Source organism: Oncorhynchus keta, chromosome 18 (assembly GCF_023373465.1).
Source record: "Oncorhynchus keta strain PuntledgeMale-10-30-2019 chromosome 18, Oket_V2, whole genome shotgun sequence".
Lineage (NCBI taxonomy): Eukaryota > Metazoa > Chordata > Actinopteri > Salmoniformes > Salmonidae > Oncorhynchus > Oncorhynchus keta.
The window spans coordinates 23,100,336-23,118,627 of record NC_068438.1 but is presented as its reverse complement, the minus strand read 5'-3'; the positions used below and the strand labels follow the sequence as shown (position 1 = coordinate 23,118,627).

The 18,292-nt window shown below is 43.9% G+C and overlaps 1 protein-coding gene across 2 annotated transcripts in view; it reads right to left on the bottom strand.

The window, feature by feature from the left end:
* LOC118371700 (leucine-rich repeat and fibronectin type III domain-containing protein 1-like) overlaps positions 1–18,292 on the bottom strand; it is a 135,379-nt gene that overhangs the window by 33,088 nt on the left and 83,999 nt on the right. For both annotated transcript variants that reach the window (XM_035757263.2, XM_035757264.2), the window contains exon 3: positions 362–488. The gene's annotated coding sequence lies outside the window, so the exon portion shown is untranslated. The remainder of the gene's footprint in view (positions 1–361; positions 489–18,292) is intronic.

Here is an 18,292-nt window from a genome sequence, read left to right as displayed (position 1 = left end):
TCTCTCCTTTATGTTGGGTTTATTAGCGAAAAGAAAGCCCTGGTCTGTTTTGGGTCAAAGTAGCAGAACAGGTCATTTGAATGATTAGTCATATGCACCGGTGGCCTTGATGATGGAACAGTTTGTTGTTGTTCTGTTTTTCTTGTAGCTGGAACAGCTGGTTCCCGACTACTAGTATTCTCCATGATCCTGCCTCTGAAGGTATGTGATGATGCACTCCCTCCCTAACGAGAGAGGTCGCTTCCACACTATGAAAAGTTGCCCCGGGTAGGGGAACAACAGACTGCAACTGCTTAAGTCAATTTGAAGTGGCACGGTAAACAAGGCGTGGGGAGGGTTGAAAACGGCCTAGGCTACTCACCAGATATCAAGCTCTGGTCTCCATGGCAGATATCACATGGGTATAGGCATCCCGTCCCTCTGGCAGTCAGTCACAGCTCTGGGAGTAGGACGACGCCCACTGGCATTAGAGAGAAACACCTAGAGGCCTGGGAACACAAGATAACATCTCTGGTTGAAACAATGTAATTGAGGCTAAACTAAGTTGATGCTCAGAGCCAATGGGAACGTTCCCTGACTGATTGAACACATTGTTTGAGGTTGGTCATCTGGCCACTCAATATTCTTAGAAAAGAAGACAGTTCATCATTTAATGGACATATCTACTCCTTCTAAACCTGGCAGCTTTGGTGAGATGTGAACACTGATCTGATCATGAGACACAACTGAAGAAAGAAACACAAACAGCAGGGGAAAAAGTGAGTTCCAGATAGAATGACTATGGCTGTGTATCCCATCATGAATATTTCATTGCATTATTGTAGCTGAAGAAGAACAAAGTGTAAAGAGGAACATTATGAAAAAATGTATTATATTTTGTCAAAGGCTTGGAATCTATTATCCCTGATTCTTCTTCTTTCCTGATGAAGCTTTTAAAAGAGAACAGAGGTGATTCACTTTGGTGGCTTTATACCCATAAACTGTAGCGAATCACCCCTTATGATAAATCACCAGACTCCATGGGAATGTACACCCATGTTAAAGACTAGCTTAGGAAACTATTTTTACTGCTAGAAACAAATAAAACAACTTCAGAGGTATTGCCAAGGTTGTAAGTCTTCGGTTTTCTCTCTTGACTCAAAAATGTTCAACAACCTACGTAACATGTTACAAGTCCGGCAGCAGAGGAGGTTCCATGTAATGCTACATAGGTTACCATATTGCTCTCATTTGTCTGCACAGAGCCCCTCATTTATGAAAACAGAATTCTCTACTCAGGGTTGCCATCTATTTGTATTTCGAATGGGGTTCCAGGGTTGTCACTTCCAGCAATTCATTCATCCAATTAAGTACTGTATTTATGATGGAAGCTTTTTCTGAGTCTTACTTTCAGTCCCACCTTCTGTAATCCAATTCCACTTAGAGACTTTGCATCACGTAGGAGAGAAGGTTACAAGGAAACAATGGAAGACTGACTGTGGGCGCCCTCAAATGTCCTTATCTGTCAGTATTCAGAAAACAATTAGAACAGTAAACACTTGGAGGGTGATAATTCATAATCATACCCTCATGCACGTTATCTATTCTAATTATCTGCATCTGGCAGCTATATTTTCAAGTCCGTCTTCGAATCTACAGCTTTAGTTATCCTTTGTAACATTACAGTGGTGTGACAAGTGCAGTCCTTGGCTGGTGCATGAAGTTGTCATTTTGTTTTCTAACAACATGTCCTTGGCTTTTCCACAATGGGCTTAACAACAGATATCCCGTTTTATCACTGTCTCTCAGCCACCCCATCCCCTGGCTCACACTGATAAGTCCTATAGGGTCAGCTAAGGACAATTCGTCCTGTCTGACTTTATCTCCAAGTCTCCTAGTGTCCTTCACTGTATCAAAGCAGCTCCTTTTTCATTTTCCCTTTTCCATCCTACAGATTTTCACCTTCTTTCCACCCACAAGTCCCTCCTATGAAGTAGAAAGATAAATAATCCTTCAATGCTGGGCTACGTTTGGCCAAAGGACAGATTCTGTCAAGTAGTTATCCGACAATGTGCTTCTTCTCCTTGACTGAGACAGCCAGATGTTAGAAAGGCAGTCTTTCCCCTTTGTTTCTCCTCGTTTGCCAACCCTCCTACTAAGAGGACTGCGGTACGACAACTGGCCACAGTGTGACTTCTCTCTTCTTCTCTCACACTGTTACATTCTGACCATCAATCACGCTTAACAGAAGAAGCCTCACTTCACTGACACACTTTGTCTCAGGTCGATAGATATGCACTGTCTGTAACCAGATGTCGATTATCCTGATCAGGACATCTTTAAGACAACGTTAAAAACTTTTAAAAGGCGTAAAGCTAACTGTGAATAATGTAAATGTGAAATATGGTGTATAATAATGATTCATTTATTTGTATATAATTGGTATGTTGCATCCAAACAAACCCTGTTGATAAGAACAAAGGCATCTATGCATACAATTGGGAAATTTACATTTTCAATAACGGCATAGTTATTCTGCCTCGCAGTAGCTCCTGCTTCCGATTCTGTCAGAGAGAAAACAGACAGTGGATTTTCATTTACTGGGATATTGGCTCTTCCTAATGAAGGAACGCCTTAAAGGCCTCAGGTGATAGTCTGTCAGATCCTGCTGACCTCATTTAAGGAAACAAACAAATGCCTTCAAGCCCAAATCAATTATAGATATTTTTACCAAATACATACTGTACATAGCCTACACACTGTAGGGAGCCTATACTCTCCACCTCTCTGAACTAACCCGTCCAAAAAATAGGACCCTGGCCTCATAGTCTCTCACTAAATGGGAAATCAATTTGTAAATAACCAAGTGAGGCACATTCTGTGTATTCATCACGGAATGTCATTGTTTTTCAATCGGTCTAGTAAAAGGTCTTGTTTAGATTGTCACATTTTAGCAGATGTCTTCCTCCTCATCTCTCGCTAACTGCAGTGATGACGGAGCCTGAAATGAAGACAAGCAGTAAAGCAGCAGCTCCAGCTGTCACAAGCCCCTGAAAGGACATTCTCAAAGTCAGGATGACTCAGCACTGGACACAATGAGCCATTTGATCAGGGACCAGTGATGCTGGTGGGAGTATTATGGTATAGAGTGACAGATTATTTTGTATATATAGTGTATGTGGACACCCCTTCAAATGAGTGGATAGCCACACCCGTTGCTAGCAGGTGTATAAAATCGAGCACACAGCCATGCAATCTCTATAGACAAACATTGGCAGTAGAATGGCCTTACTGAAGAGCTTAGTGACTTTCAACATGACACCGTCATAAGATGGCGTTTTTTCAACAAGTCAGTTCGTCGAATCTCTGCCCCAGTCAACTTTAAGTGCTGTTATTGTGAAGTGGAAGTGTCTAGGAGCAACAACGGTTCAGCCTTGAAGTGGTAGGCCACACAAGGTCACAGAATGGGACCGCCGAGTCCTGAAGCACGTAGCAACAGTTCCAAACTGCCTTTGGAAGCAGTGTTAGCACATTAACTGCTCGGGAGCTTTGTGAAATGAGTTTCCATGGCTGAGCAGCCGCACCCAAGTCTAAGATCACCATGCGCAATGCCAAGCGTCGGCTAGAGTGGTGTAAAGCTCACCGCCATTGGACTCTGGAGCTGTGGAAACGCGTTCTCTAGAGTGATGAATCACGCTTCAACATCTGGCAGTCCGACAGATGAATTTGATGAACTACCTGCCCCAATGCATAGTGGCAACTGTAAAGTTTGGTGGAGGAGGAATAATGGTCTGCGGCTGATGACATTCTAAACGATTCTGTGCTTCGTGGTAACAGTTTGGGGAAGCCCCTTTCCTGTTTCTGTATAACAATGCCCTCGTGCACAAAGCGAGGTCCATAAATAAATGGTTTGTCGAGATCGGTGTGCAAGAACTTGACTGGCCTGCACAGAGCCCTGACCTCAACCCCATTGAACACCTTTTGGATGAATTGGAACGCCAACTGCGAGCCAGGTCTAATCGCCCAACATCAGTGCCTGACCTCACTAATGCTCTTGTGGCTGAATGGAAGAAAGTCCCTGCATCAATGTTCCAACATCTAGTGGAAAGCCTTGTCAGAAGAGTGGAGGCTGTTATAGCAGCAAAGGGGGGACAAACCCCATATTAATGCCCATGATTTTGGAATGAGATGTTCGACAAGCAGGTGTTCACATACTTTTGGTATTTATTGTAGTTGTAGCAAAGGTAAAGTCAAGCTTAACCACAATGTAACAACACCATTTTCCAAGGGGCATCTACTGTACTACTTGTTCAGGCTTTTTTACTGTACATGTCACAACTTTGGATTAATGCAGTGGTGTATTTTAAAGTACTACTCTTTGAAATGATGCCACCGAAATTACTTTGTTTAGATACCTGAAATCTGTTTCAAAGCGGTCCCTCTCATTTGAAGATAATTACATAGCAGAAAATATGTCTTCCTGATGACTTACAAAGTGCTAAGTGTTTTATGTCATACGGAATGCTTGGTGTAAGCTGGAAGACAAACAACCTCTGACCAGTAATGATTACTGAGGCCAAGCAGCCATTTTGGGTAGATGTTGTGCTGATAATCCACTATAGTTCCTAATGAGTCCCAATAGGTAAGTCAGAGGGGCAAGGTGGTTGTCAGCCCAATCTTTATTTGAAGTGGAACTAGGATATGTTTTCCCCTGAAATTGCTTGTAGGTGCAGTTTGATTGGTTAATAGATTTTTTTATTAGCTTTGACCAACCTTTGGCATTAAAGGTCAAGTTAAAGCTAAGGGCTAAATTGCTAGCCAATCAATAGCCATCAATCTGGTGCAGGGCCAGGGGGCAGGGTTAAGAGCCCTGTAGAGGTCTCTACATGAAGGGATTTTACAAATTGTATTCCAAGGACAATTTGGATTCTTAGGTATGGTTAGATTGAGTATAAATACGTATTTTGCTATACTTGTGTGTATGCGTGTGTCAGATTTGGCACATACAGAGAATACTGTCTTCTCCTCTTAACTTGAGGAGTATGTTTAACATTTTTCTGGCACTGGTGCCCTTGGAAGACTCTAGAGAATGATTCAAGCAGGCATCAGTGATATTTCAGCCAAAATCTTGTAAACCTCTGCCAGTAGGTCATAGCTTACTTCAAACACAAACACCCTAGCATGGTAACAATCCAAAGCATCTGTTTAAATCATCTAATGAATCGTTACAATAAATTAACATAATATCAACTAATTTATGTGCAATTTATAAATTATATTCACCAGTTTATTCTGTGAGATATGGGAAATGATCAATTTAGCATATAAGGTAAAAGAAAAGGGCCTTATAGTTTTTGAAAATATTAAAGACTGTTCTCTAGATGTCTCTGGGGAGTACTGTTTTGGCCTCAGAACTTGGCATGTAATAATAATAATAATATATGCCATTTAGCAGACGCTTTTATCCAAAGCGACTTTACAGTCATGTTTGCATACATTCTACGTATGGGTGGTCCCGGGAATTGAACCCACTACCCTGGCGTTACAAGCGCCATGCTCTACCAACTGAGCTACAGAAGGACCACATGTGATTGAGTATGTCTATAAAATGACTCTTTCTCCCAGTTTACAGTATGGTTATCCCCTGGGTAAGTTTCAAATTCTACAACACTCTGTCCTTACGTATATAAACCAAGCTACATTTTCATGTAAGAACAAATTGCTTGAGAGGATTATATTTTACATTTACCTAATTCCCAGAAGATGCTTTGGTAATTCTATACAGATTGTGTATGTAATCTTTCCACAGGCCGGTGTTTGAATGTTAAACGCAAACTGTGGTTAGTTCTATCCGTACCACAGTGATGATACCTGGCATAGTGTGATTTGCAGGGAGATGCTCTTGTCAGATCAATAGGCCAAAAATGCATCTGAGGTATCTTGACATTTCAAACAAAATCACGGCCCTTAATTGGTTTTTGTTCATTAGTGGAAATACATTACAGGGGATTGTTAAACTTGTGCTTGTGATTACATGCACAGATGTCAGAGAACGCATGCTCCAAATATGACTGTTATGCTTCTGCATTAGTACCAAATGGTTGGCTACTTAGTTGTTCCCAGTAAATACCACCAAGATTTATTGTACAACCACCACACAAACACTAACTAATAAAGCTATTTAATTGATCAGAATGGAGGCATATTGTTCCCTACTCTGTCCTCTCACAAGGAAATGTAAGAGCCCCTGGTTTGATATTAATACTCCTGTCACATTCCACCAACTCAGCAGATGTGAATGAATGCAAAATAGGTCAGGATTGAAGAGTGGTAGGAAATAAGATTTATTGTACAATTCTCATTTTCATGGCCCGATGGATGAATGCATGGATCGATGAGAAGAATCAGATGAGATCAGCCAGAAGGAGGGAACTTTTGGTCATAAAGAACAGTCTTCTGTGATGTCCTCTGAGGCTTTATAATCTGGACTGTTGTCTGAATGTGTGGTCGGTTGCATCAGCATGCTTTCTGAACACAGTAATTAAATCACACTTTCATATTCAACGCTGATATAATAAGTCGGGACAGTTCCTGTATGGTTACGACTCCTTTGCTCGGCCCATTGAGCTTTAACCTGAGGATGCAGCTCTGCTCCATGATACTTAAGTGATTTTGCGGTTCAGTGACTCCTTATAATCATGGTGCTGCGTGGTGCTTCTATTTCCAGGAAAATGTATTTGTTACAGAGGGCCAATACATGCAACATAATTTAACATGTGTCCATCTTTTTCAAATAATTTAATCAAGTGCAATATTATACAGTCCCTATTGTATAGCAGCCTATACTTTCAACTCCATCCTGTTTTTGTTCTTACACTACAGACTATGGTGTACATGTACCCAATAACATGGGATTTATTTTACACACTGACATAGGAATGGATTTCCTATTATTATTTAAATTATGGTTTTCTTCATAAAAAGCAATTGTGCTATCAGTCTTTAGTGGCAAAAAGACATTGCCCCACATTCACAAATTCATATATAGAGATTACCAGGGCTTAGTGTGACAAGTATTAGCATTAAAATAGTGTCAGACATATCCTGTTACGTACAATCCTTTGAGCAGGGACTAGTTGTAATTCTGTTCAATTAATAGAATAATTGAAAACAACTCCAGTTGACACCATCCCTGGGTAATCCTGGGGGTTGGTGGATGGTGTCCCTGGGGATGGTGGATGGTGTCCCTGGGGATGGTGGATGGTGTCCCTGGGTAATCCTGGGGGATGGTGTCCCTGGGGATGGTGGATGGTGTCCCTGGGTAATACTGGGGGATGGTGTCCCTGGAGATGGTGGATGGTGTCCCTGGGTAATCCTGGGGGATGGTGTTCCTGGGTAATCCTGGGGGATGGTGTCCCTGGGGATGGTGGATGGTGTCCCTGGATAATCCTGGGGGATGGTGGATGGTGTCCCTGGGGATGGTGGATGGTGTCCCTGGGTAATCCCGGGGAAGGTGGTGGATGGTGTCCCTGGTGATGGTGGATGGTGTCCCTGGGTAATCTTGGGGGATGGTGGATGGTGTCCCTGGGTAATCCTGGGGGATGGTTGATTGTGTCCCTGGGGATGGTGGATGGTGTCCCTGGGTAATCCTGGGGGATGGTGGATGGTGTCCCTGGGGATGGTGGATGGTGTCCCTGGGTAATCCTGGGGGATGGTGGATGGTGTCCCTGGGGATGGTGGATGGTGTCCCTGGGTAATCCCGGGGGATGGTGGATGGTGTCCCTGGCGATGGTGGATGGTGTCCCTGGGTAATCTTGGGGGATGGTGGATGGTGTTCCTGGGTAATCCTGGGGGATGGTTGATTGTGTCCCTGGGGATGGTGGATGGTGTCCCTGGGTAATCCTGGGATGAATGAAACAGAATGTTGAGTCCCAAGCAGCTCACAGACGACCAGACTGGTTGAGTGTGAAATAAATGACTTTCACTGTTTCTACAGAAGGACGTGCTATTTAAAGATGTCCCCTCCACAGTCAGTTATCCTTCATACAGTAGTACTCCTTTACTGAACACTGTATTCTAACACAGAGCCTCCAGCATAGCCCCAGCGTTGCCAAATGAATGTGACAATTTCTGTAAACAAGGGCCAAGAGTATCAACTAATCCTCCTTGCTGATGAAGACAGATATTTCTCCCTGCTCTGCTCTTCAAGACTCTGTGTGTAAACAATGTCAGAGCTGCTCCTGTGCTTTGTCAGAACTGTCATACTGACAGCCTGTGCTACTACTCAATACTAAATCATATGCACAACACCAACCAACCTAAGACAAGCTGGGTGATCCTGCTGGGAAAAAAACAACAGCTTCTCATTTCCTGTCCACATGAAAAGGCAAAAAAAACATCTCGCTGCTTTGCAATATTCATGGATTGTGTAATTTTGAGTCGTCCACTTCTATATTTATTGCATTTTTGTAAAAGCACATGGGTTTTGTGTCTTTCCAAGACAAAAAGAAGAAGGAACACAGAGGTAGAACAGAGTCTGCTCACTCTGATCTGATAATTAGCAATACACCAGGCAGGAATAAAGCCAGCTAATCTTAAAGTAGAAAGTAGAGCTAGCGACAATCTGATTTCCCCCCTATCTACTTATTCTCCTCCCACACACTTGCTCACAACACCGGAACAGGATCTGGAAGGTTCTTTAGCAGCCGTATTACCTTTGTCTTCAAGTTTGCAATCCAAACTAGTATTGTTTACGTTTTTCCCAGCTCACAATTTAATAAATCTCAGTTAAACTCCTCTAGCTTCCCACTTGACATAGCTAGCTACACAACGTGTGACAGAAATATGAGATAGTAGTAGACGTCACATGAAAATTCAGCATTACTGTAATTATTGGCGCATCATAGTTTATGTGGCTCATATATAATGCATGTGCCCCCCCCCAAAAAAGACAGATCCCCAGCACCCTCATTGCTAACTCCCTACCATTTGAGAATTAATAATACAGGACAAGACGCATTGGAAACTAGAATGAGTCCCTTAAGTGCCCATGTGGTCTAATTTGTCTGAGTAAAATTGAAATCACCGCTTAAATCTTACAGTGAAAAACTGTAACAAAGTTGAGGATGCTGCGGTTCTCTGAGTTTAATTGGGTGGTAGCTTTCATGTACTTGACAGTCATTTCAAAGGCCATTTCACTTCAACCCACCACAATATTCCCTAAGATGTTATTGAATCAGAGGTGTCGGTTTAAAAGACAGAAAAAAGCAATCGCCTACTTTTCTATCATAGATCTGATTGCCCCCGTTTTCAACCCTTTATACAGAGCTTAACGTCTTACTACCACCGTACTGTATTCTGTATATGTTCTGTCGATGCAGCTGAGGCACTCTACATTACACCGTACTGTATTCTGTATATGTTCTGTCGATGCAGCTGAGGCACTCTACATTACACCGTACTGTATTCTGTATATGTTCTGTCGATGCAGCTGAGGCACTCTACATTACACCGTACTGTATTCTGTATATGTTCTGTCGATGCAGCTGAGGCACTCTACATTACACCGTACTGTATTCTGTATATGTTCTGTCGATGCAGCTGAGGCACTCTACATTACACCGTACTGTATTCTGTATATGTTCTGTCGATGCAGCTGAGGCACTCTACATTACACCGTACTGTATTCTGTATATGTTCTGTCGATGCAGCTGAGGCACTCTACATTACACCGTACTGTATTCTGTATATGTTCTGTCGATGCAGCTGAGGCACTCTACATTACACCGTACTGTATTCTGTATATGTTCTGTCGATGCAGCTGAGGCACTCTACATTACACCGTACTGTATTCTGTATATGTTCTGTCGATGCAGCTGAGGCACTCTACATTACACCGTACTGTATTCTGTATATGTTCTGTCGATGCAGCTGAGGCACTCTACATTACACCGTACTGTATTCTGTATATGTTCTGTCGATGAAGCTGAGGCACTCTACATTACACCGTACTGTATTCTGTATATGTTCTGTCGATGCAGCTGAGGCACTCTACAGTACACCGTATTATCCTGTTTTTTTAGGCAACGTAGACTACAAGTGAGCATCCTCTTTATAAGAATTCATCCAGTAGTATCATCCATCCTGATGCTAGGCACTCCACAAAACATATCTGATCCATCCTGCTCAGAAAGGATGCAGCATCTCAGTAGCGCTCCTCAGTCTAAGTCCTCCAGGTGCACTTCAAAAGTAAACATATGTAACAGAGCCACAGTCAAGCCAGTTATCTATAATGGATTTGGAGGAGTGTGAGGTGGAACATGTCACCTCCAGGAGGTTATAGTGGGCCTTTATGAAATGTTAACGTGGGACTCTTTGAATATGCTCATTGTTTTTTGTGATTGTGTTATACAGGGGTGCAGCTATAGACATTATTTTACTATTTATCAAGCCTTCAGAGATTCCCTCAAACAGTGATGGAAAAACAGTCGCTTCATCAGAATGAAATGGGTTATGTTAAGTATCCAGAACAGATTTAGATGTGAGAGCTTTGGGGGTTCTAATCTACTCCGTGGGGCTACAATATAATGTGTTTGCACCTGCGACTCTGCGCTTGATGGAAAGCAAAAGACAAGCTGTTTCATTCTCGTACTGTATATGACTTGGCATGAATATTTCCTCAGATTGTAATAGTTGTTATCCCTATGTGATTTGGATAGTGAGGAAGTATAAACTCAGTGGCCAGTTTATTAGGTACACCCATCTAGTACAGGGTCGTACCCCCCTTTGCCTCCACAACATCCTGAATTCTTTGGGGCGTGGATTCTACAAGATGTGGCATTCAAACTTTGCTCAATTGGTATCAAGGGACCTAATGTGTGCCAGGAAAACATTCCAGAAACCATTTCACCCCCGCCACCAGCATGTACCCTTGACACCAGGCAGGACGCTTACGCCAAATCCTGAGAGGCAATGTTTTTCCACTCCTCCATTGTCTAGTGTTGGTGATCGCGTGCCCACGAGACGCTTCTTCTTGTTTTTAGCTGATAGAGTTGAACCCAGTTTGGTCATCTGCTGCGAAAGCCCCCTCATGACAAAGACCGACGAGTTGCACATTCCGACATGTCGTTCTGCAAACCACTGTTGTACTGCGCAGTTATTTGCCTGTTTGTGGCCCACCTGTTAGCGCGCACAATTCTTGCCATTCTCCTTCAACCTCTCTCATCAACAAGCTGTTTTTGCCCCCCAAGACTGCCACTGACAGGATGTTTTTTGTTTGTTGCACCATTCTCTGTAAACCCTGGACACTGTCGTGCGTGAAAAGCCCAGGAAGCTGGCCGTTTCTGAGGTACTGGAACCTGCGAGTCTGGCACCAACGATCATACCACGCTCAAAGTCGCTTAGGTCACTAGTTTTGCCCATTGTAATGTTCAATCGAACAGTAACTGAATGCCTCAATGCCCGTCTGCCTGCGTTATATATCAAGCCACAGCCACGTGACTCATTGTCTGTAGGAGGGAAACATTTTCGTGAACGGGGTGCTGTACCTAAAAAACTGCTATTTTTTGGTTAAAAAAAAAATTGTTCTCAGTTGAAGCTGATGTTTATCTCAACGAGTAGCATCTAAAAATACAACAGAAATAAAACCACCAAATCATCTAGTAATTTCCAATAAAAAAGATATTAACAAAATAGACCGTCCAATCGATGATACGAATCATGGATGCTATACTAGACAATCAGCGATGAACACAGCACAACACAACTCCCCCCTTAGGCATGAAAGGAGGTGATAAAGTCTTGAAAGTGAGCAGGATGAGAGCGCACCAATACAGCCCGCAGAACGGGTGCTGCAGTGACAGCAACTGGCACTTGTACTTCAGTTGGGGCCAAGAAAACGTGTGCCACTGGTAGTGAACCACTCAAGGTGGCTTCAATGGCAGAGTGGGAACATGCAGGAGGTGGCACCTTCCTCAGTCGCCTGGCATGCCAGCGAGAGCCGTCAGTCAGTTAAAATTTATCTGAGCCCAGCTGACATTGAACTTGACACGGTGTTGACAAGAAGGTGCAGAGCTTGTCTGCGTGATGAGGTCGTTGCACCTTGATTCAATCCCTCACTTGGATTCCAGGAAGCTCTGCTCTTTTTCTTTTGTTGTAGCGCTCCTGACTTTTACGCTGTTGGCTTTGCACTGCTGCTTTGAATTTCAAGGCTGTCGGGTTGACAATAGAGAGAGAGAGTCTGTGTAGGGGCAGCTCTAGTTCACGTCCTAACATCAGCTTGGCAGGAGAGACTCCGTTGGTGGAGTGGTGAGCAGCTCTGAAGTGTAGCAGAGTTTGCGACAAGGACTCAGTGAAGGAGCGATCCTGAGCTAGGTGAGCTCTCAGTCCATTTTTCAGGTTTGATTGTACGCAACCACTAAGAAGCGTTGGTGATGTGGCACATTGTAGAGTTCACCGCAAATGTTCATAGATATGTTCCCATGGACTGGAGGGCCAGGCTAGTGGCTGCAGTGGTGGGCCTATCTTTCCACTGACAAGACATGGAGCACAGTCACGTACTAGCCCTTCGATATCATGATCGATGATCAGCCACCACAACAGGTCCCGACAGCACTGCCTCCGCTTCACAATGCCAAGGTGGCCCTCATGAGTCATGGCCAACAATCATCCTTTTTGGCTGCTTGGTATGATGGTGCAATTTCCACGAGCCAGGCATGTGTCATTCCAACATGACAGCTCATGTTAAAACCTGGCATATGGTTGGAGTTCCGACGGGAGCTGTGCCAGCCAGACATTGGCTACGTATTCCCGCAAGGTCGTGAAGATGCGGTCATTGGCTGATTCTTGGGTCAGCTCCTTGATCAACACTGTGTCTTGGAGAGGTGAGTGTAGGAGCTGGATGATGTCCTCCTCGGAGTCAACCCAGGCATAGGTGGAGGCTGTGGGAACTTAGCGCAAAAGGAGGTCAGCCACCACATTGCCCCTGCCCGGCGTAAACTGCAACTTAAAATTATACTGCTGGAGGCGGTCTGACCAGCGGTACAAGCAGAGGAACTTGGGACCCGACCCGAAGGTAGACATCAAGGCTTGTCTGGTTGGTGGTTGGCCCGCAGGGTGAAAGAACGTCCGTAGAGGTAAATGTGCCACCACTCACAGGCCCAGATGCATGCTAGCGCCTCCCTCTCTCCAACAGAGTACTTTTCTTCGGTAGGGCTCAATGCATGAGACAGGAAAGCCACTGGCTTCTCAACATCATCCTAAAGCTGAGAGAGGACGGCTCCCACTGCTGTAGCTGATGCATCACAGGTGACCAGTTGGGCTGGTGAGGTTAATGTGGGCCAAGACAGGTGAAGTGGTCAGCAGTGTCAACAGTTGGGTGTCCAGGCCCAGTACACATCCTTCTTCAACAGCTGACGCAGAGAGGAATTGTAGGTTCTGGGACATGGATGGTTTCCACATTTGACTGCAGTGGCGAGAGCCCTCGGGCTGACACGCGGAACCCTACAAAGTCGATCTCTAGGTCGGAGAACAGAACAGTGTGAGGTTGTGTTGACTGAGCGCTGTGAATGCTGCTTGCAGACGTTCGTCAGACAGCCACTCCAGCGACCCCAGCAAGGATGGTGGATATTATCTTCTGGAAACAGCACTGGGCCGAACTGAGACCAAAAGGCATCCTTGTGTAGCGGAACACCCTGATATAAGTGACGAAGGCTGTCAGGTTCCTACTTCGGGGGGTACCGGAACTTGGAGGTAGCCCTTGCGAAGGTGCAGCTTTGTGAAGACCGTCGATCTGTTGAAGTGAGTGGTCTGTCCCTCCATGGTCGGAAGTGGTTACCAATCAAGTATGACGGCCTTGTTGGCCGCTCTCAGACCCAAGCAGACCCGCAGCTCTCCAGACTCAACAATCCTCAATTTAGTGATGACCAAGTCGGACACCCATGGGGAGGCGTCCACCGGCTCAATGAATCCATCCTCCAGTTGCTTCTGTAGATCCTTAGTCACTTCTTTGCGTAAAGCCAGTGGAATACGGCATAGAGGTTGAATGACTGGAGTCACCGTATGGTCGAGGAGGGGGTTATGTGTGAATGCTGTCAGGGCACCGTCTCCATTGAAGGTGGGCCATTGCTCTTGCCATGGGGAGGTGACGTGCAGGATTATTGAGCAGGTCTAGACCTAAGATATTAGTGCCCAGCCGTGTGATGTGGAAGGGGAACTGAGTGGGGGACTTGTTGGCATACTGCTCAGGTGAGTGTATAAAGCTGATGACATCAATCATTGAGCGTCCATATCCATACAGGCTAAGGCTGGGTGGCTGGAGGAGCAGGTTGGACAAGAACTGCTCGTGGGTAGCCATGTTGAGGAGCGGCCCCTTCGCTCCTGTGTCTAGCATGAGAGGAATTCAGGAGTCACCTAGGTATACAGCACAGGTGGAAAACCCAGCTGGGTTTGAGCCAACAGTGTGATGACAGCAGGGGGTGTGTCTATGGGGCGTGAGCGTTGGTGCACGGGTGCCTGGGCTTGAGCTGACCTACACCACTTTGCAAAATGGTTTGTTTTCTGACATTATCTACATGTCTGTCCATGAGCGAGGCAGTCAGGGACACGTGAATTGTGTCCACAGGAACCACAGTTGGCACCTGGGTTCTCGTCAACTGCACTGAGACACTCTCACTCACTGTCTGAGTGACAGCTACAGTCTGAGCACTGAGACTGCTGCACAGCTTGAACAGCACTGGAAGCATGTGTCTATGCCTCAGAGATCTTAGTTGCACAGTGAGCTACTGATTCCACTTGGGAAACTATGGCTACAGATTTTTACTAAAGTCCGATCATCTTCAAGAAGAAGCCTCTTCCACATGAGTGAGCTTGAGATTCTTTCAATTAACTGGTCTCTGATCATTTCATCTCTGAGATAACCAAACTGACATGACTGCGGCAGCCCTTTAAGATCATTGATGTGCTGTGTCACTGACTCACCCACGTGCTGTGCATGCTGCCAAAAATGCAGCCTCTTCAGAAGTTTCTTTGCAAAATGTCCATCTAAAAGTTTAACAGTTGCATCATTTGTGTGCGCTTCCCAGAGTGTTTGGAAGATGCGCAGGCCCTCTGCGCCGAGACAGTGGAGAAGAATGTCCCTTTTCCTCTCAGGGCAGACCACATCCAGTACAGTAGCTAGCATGTACATCTCAAATGACAACTTCAATCTTTTATTTATTTATTTTATTTTTTTATTTCACCTTTATTTAACCAGGTAGGCTAGTTGAGAACAGGTTCTCATTTGCAACTGCGACCTGGCCAAGATAAAGCATAGCAGTGTGAACAGACAACACAGAGTTACACATGGAGTAAACAATTAACAAGTCAGTAACACAGAGAAAAAAGGGGAGTCTATATCCAATGTGTGCAAAAGGCATGAGGAGGTAGGGGAATAATTACAATATTGCAGATTAACACTGGAGTGATAAATGATCAGATGATCATGTACAGGTAGAGATATTGGTGTGCAAAAGAGCAGAAAAGTAAATAAATAAAAACTGTGGGGATGAGGTAGGTGAAAATGGGTGGGCTATTTACCAATAGATTATGTACAGCTGCAGCGATCGGTTAGATGCTCAGCTAGCTGATGTTTGAAGTTGGTGAGGGAGATAAAAGTCTCCAACTTCAGCGATTTTTGCAATTCGTTCCAGTCACAGGCAGCAGAGTACTGGAACGAAAGGCGGCCGAATGAGGTGTTGGCTTTAGGGATGATCAGTGAGATACACCTGCTGGAGCGCGTGCTACGGATGGGTGTTGCCATCGTGACCAGTGAGCTGAGATAAGGCGGAGCTTTGCCTAGCATGGCCTTGTAGATGACCTGGAGCCAGTGGGTCTGGCGACGAATATGTAGCGAGGGCCAGCCGACTAGAGCATACAAGTCGCAGTGGTGGGTAGTATAAGGTGCTTTAGTGACAAAACGGATGGCACTGTGATAAACTGCATCCAGTTTGCTGTCCCATAGGATTGTTGGTTCGCCTGAGTGAAGATATTGAGATATTGTAGAACTACTTTCAGTTATCCTCGTTCACCAAATGTTATGTAAAAAAAACTTGTTCTCAATTGAAGCTAACATTTATCTCAATGAGTAGCATCTCAAAAATACAACGGAAATAGGACCACCAAATCACCTAGTAATTTCCAATAAAAAACATAAACAAAATAGTGTCCAATCAATAATACGAATCGTGGATGCTATACTAGACAATCAGTGATGAACACAACACAACAATAACCAAGATCAATGGGTTAAAATTAGTAAGCACATTTGACAGTATCCAAGCTGACTTCTCTTGGCATGCTTAAAATCGATATTGGAGAACCGCGAGTCCCACGCCATCAAGCTGCTACAATGCATTCATAAAGAGTCTCAATGAACCAGTGTGTGTACACTGGAATAGCCTGACTGTAACCAGAAATATAAGCATATCATTCCTGAGTTCCTCACACTTCACTGGCTTCCTGGAGAGTAGGCTACAGGGCTTATATGATGGTGAGCTGAGCTTATTCCCCAGCGTTTTCCCTCAATACCGGTACCTCACAAATTTGATCCTTCCTCACAGTCCGACATAAGTACTCCATTCCACTCAGAAGTTGCAGGCATTCTCGTTCTACTTTTGAGTGCAACAGTAGTCCCCCGTTGGACCTTCCTATTATGAAACAATCTAAGTGAGTTTGGCAGTGGGTCAGAGGCTAGTGTTGTTTACCACACAGCTTAACATGGGTACTGTGGAGGACACTGAGCAACAGCTGGGGATGGTGCAGTAAACCACAGAGAGTTTGTGACTTACAGTAACAGCATTAATATGATTAATTGTAGTCAACATGCTTGGTTCCTGAAGCCTTTAACACTCAAAGCCTGCCATGCATATCTGACGAAAGGTCCGCGCCCTCCAATTTATTTGTTGAAAGGGGAAGACACGAGGTAACATCAGTACAGAGGGAATTTAATAAACCTGCTATCCAGATGCTTTAGTCTGGTTCTACTCTACAAGCAGACTGTTTCAGAGTGAGGTGCACATCTGAATGTGGCCACGGGTGCATGGCTAATTACCAATAAAGGAATCCTGCTCATATTACCATGACAACTTTTAGCAGAAAACTGTTTTGGTTGTTAATATACACTAGATGACTTACAGGGGCTCTGTGTTGATGCCACCGTGCCACAGTCTTGGCACTCCCCCACCATTTTAAAACATTTTTGGGAAGCTATAGAAAAATGCATGTCTACATTCGTTCCTGCCAAACATGTATTATATTACAGACACCTTAATGCATACTTTTAAATTATATAATGTGAGCTAAACATAAACATTTGAAATTCAAAAATATATAGTTTACTAATGTTACTGTCCCCACTACAACCAACACATACTTGAATACTGTACATGTCATTTTGTCCTTGTAATATTTAATTGAAAGACTGTAGAACTCCATTCATTCCTATGGAGGAATGTTCCTACTGGGTAGTGCCAATATGGCCGACCGGTGGCCTCAAAGCCTCTCAATACATAGCATCAGCAATCCAGAGTTTATATACAGTGCCTTCAGAAAGTAGTCATACCCCTTGATTTATGCCACATTTTTTTGTGTTGCAGCCTGAATTTAAAATGGATTAAATAGATTTTTTTCTCACCCTTCTACACACGATACCCAATAATGAAATTGTTTTAAAAATTAAATACAGAAATATCTAATTGACATAAGTATTCACACCCCTGAGTTGTGCACACTGTTAGAATCCCCTTTGGCAGCGATTACAGCTGTGAGTCTTTCTCTGTAAGTCTTGCCATACATTTTCAAGACAATTTAAGTCAAAACTTTAAGTAAGTCATTCAGTGTCGTCTTGGTATGTAAATTCCACTTTCACATTATGGGGTTGGCCAGTGACACAACAGCTCAATTGAATCCATTTTAAATTCAGGCTATAACACAACGAAATGTGGAAAAAGTGAAGGGGTGTGAATACTTTCTGAAGGCACTGTACATTATTGGTGCCTACATATGTAGGATCGTAATTTGATCACTCTTTTGTTGCTGAGAATTTTAGTGCAGAGCAGGATATACAAATGTGTAGTGTATTCAAGGTTTAAAAAGGCTTCTAAAATTTGTAATTTAATTATAAAATCTAAAATGTCAGTCTCCACATAACACTTCACATTTGCTTTTGCTGCAGGTTTATTTTCCTACTGTAGAAAACTGGCTCAAATTAAGATCCTACATCTGTAGGTATTTCATATGAGGAGGGATCGGACACATTTTCAGATTGGATGCTCTCTGT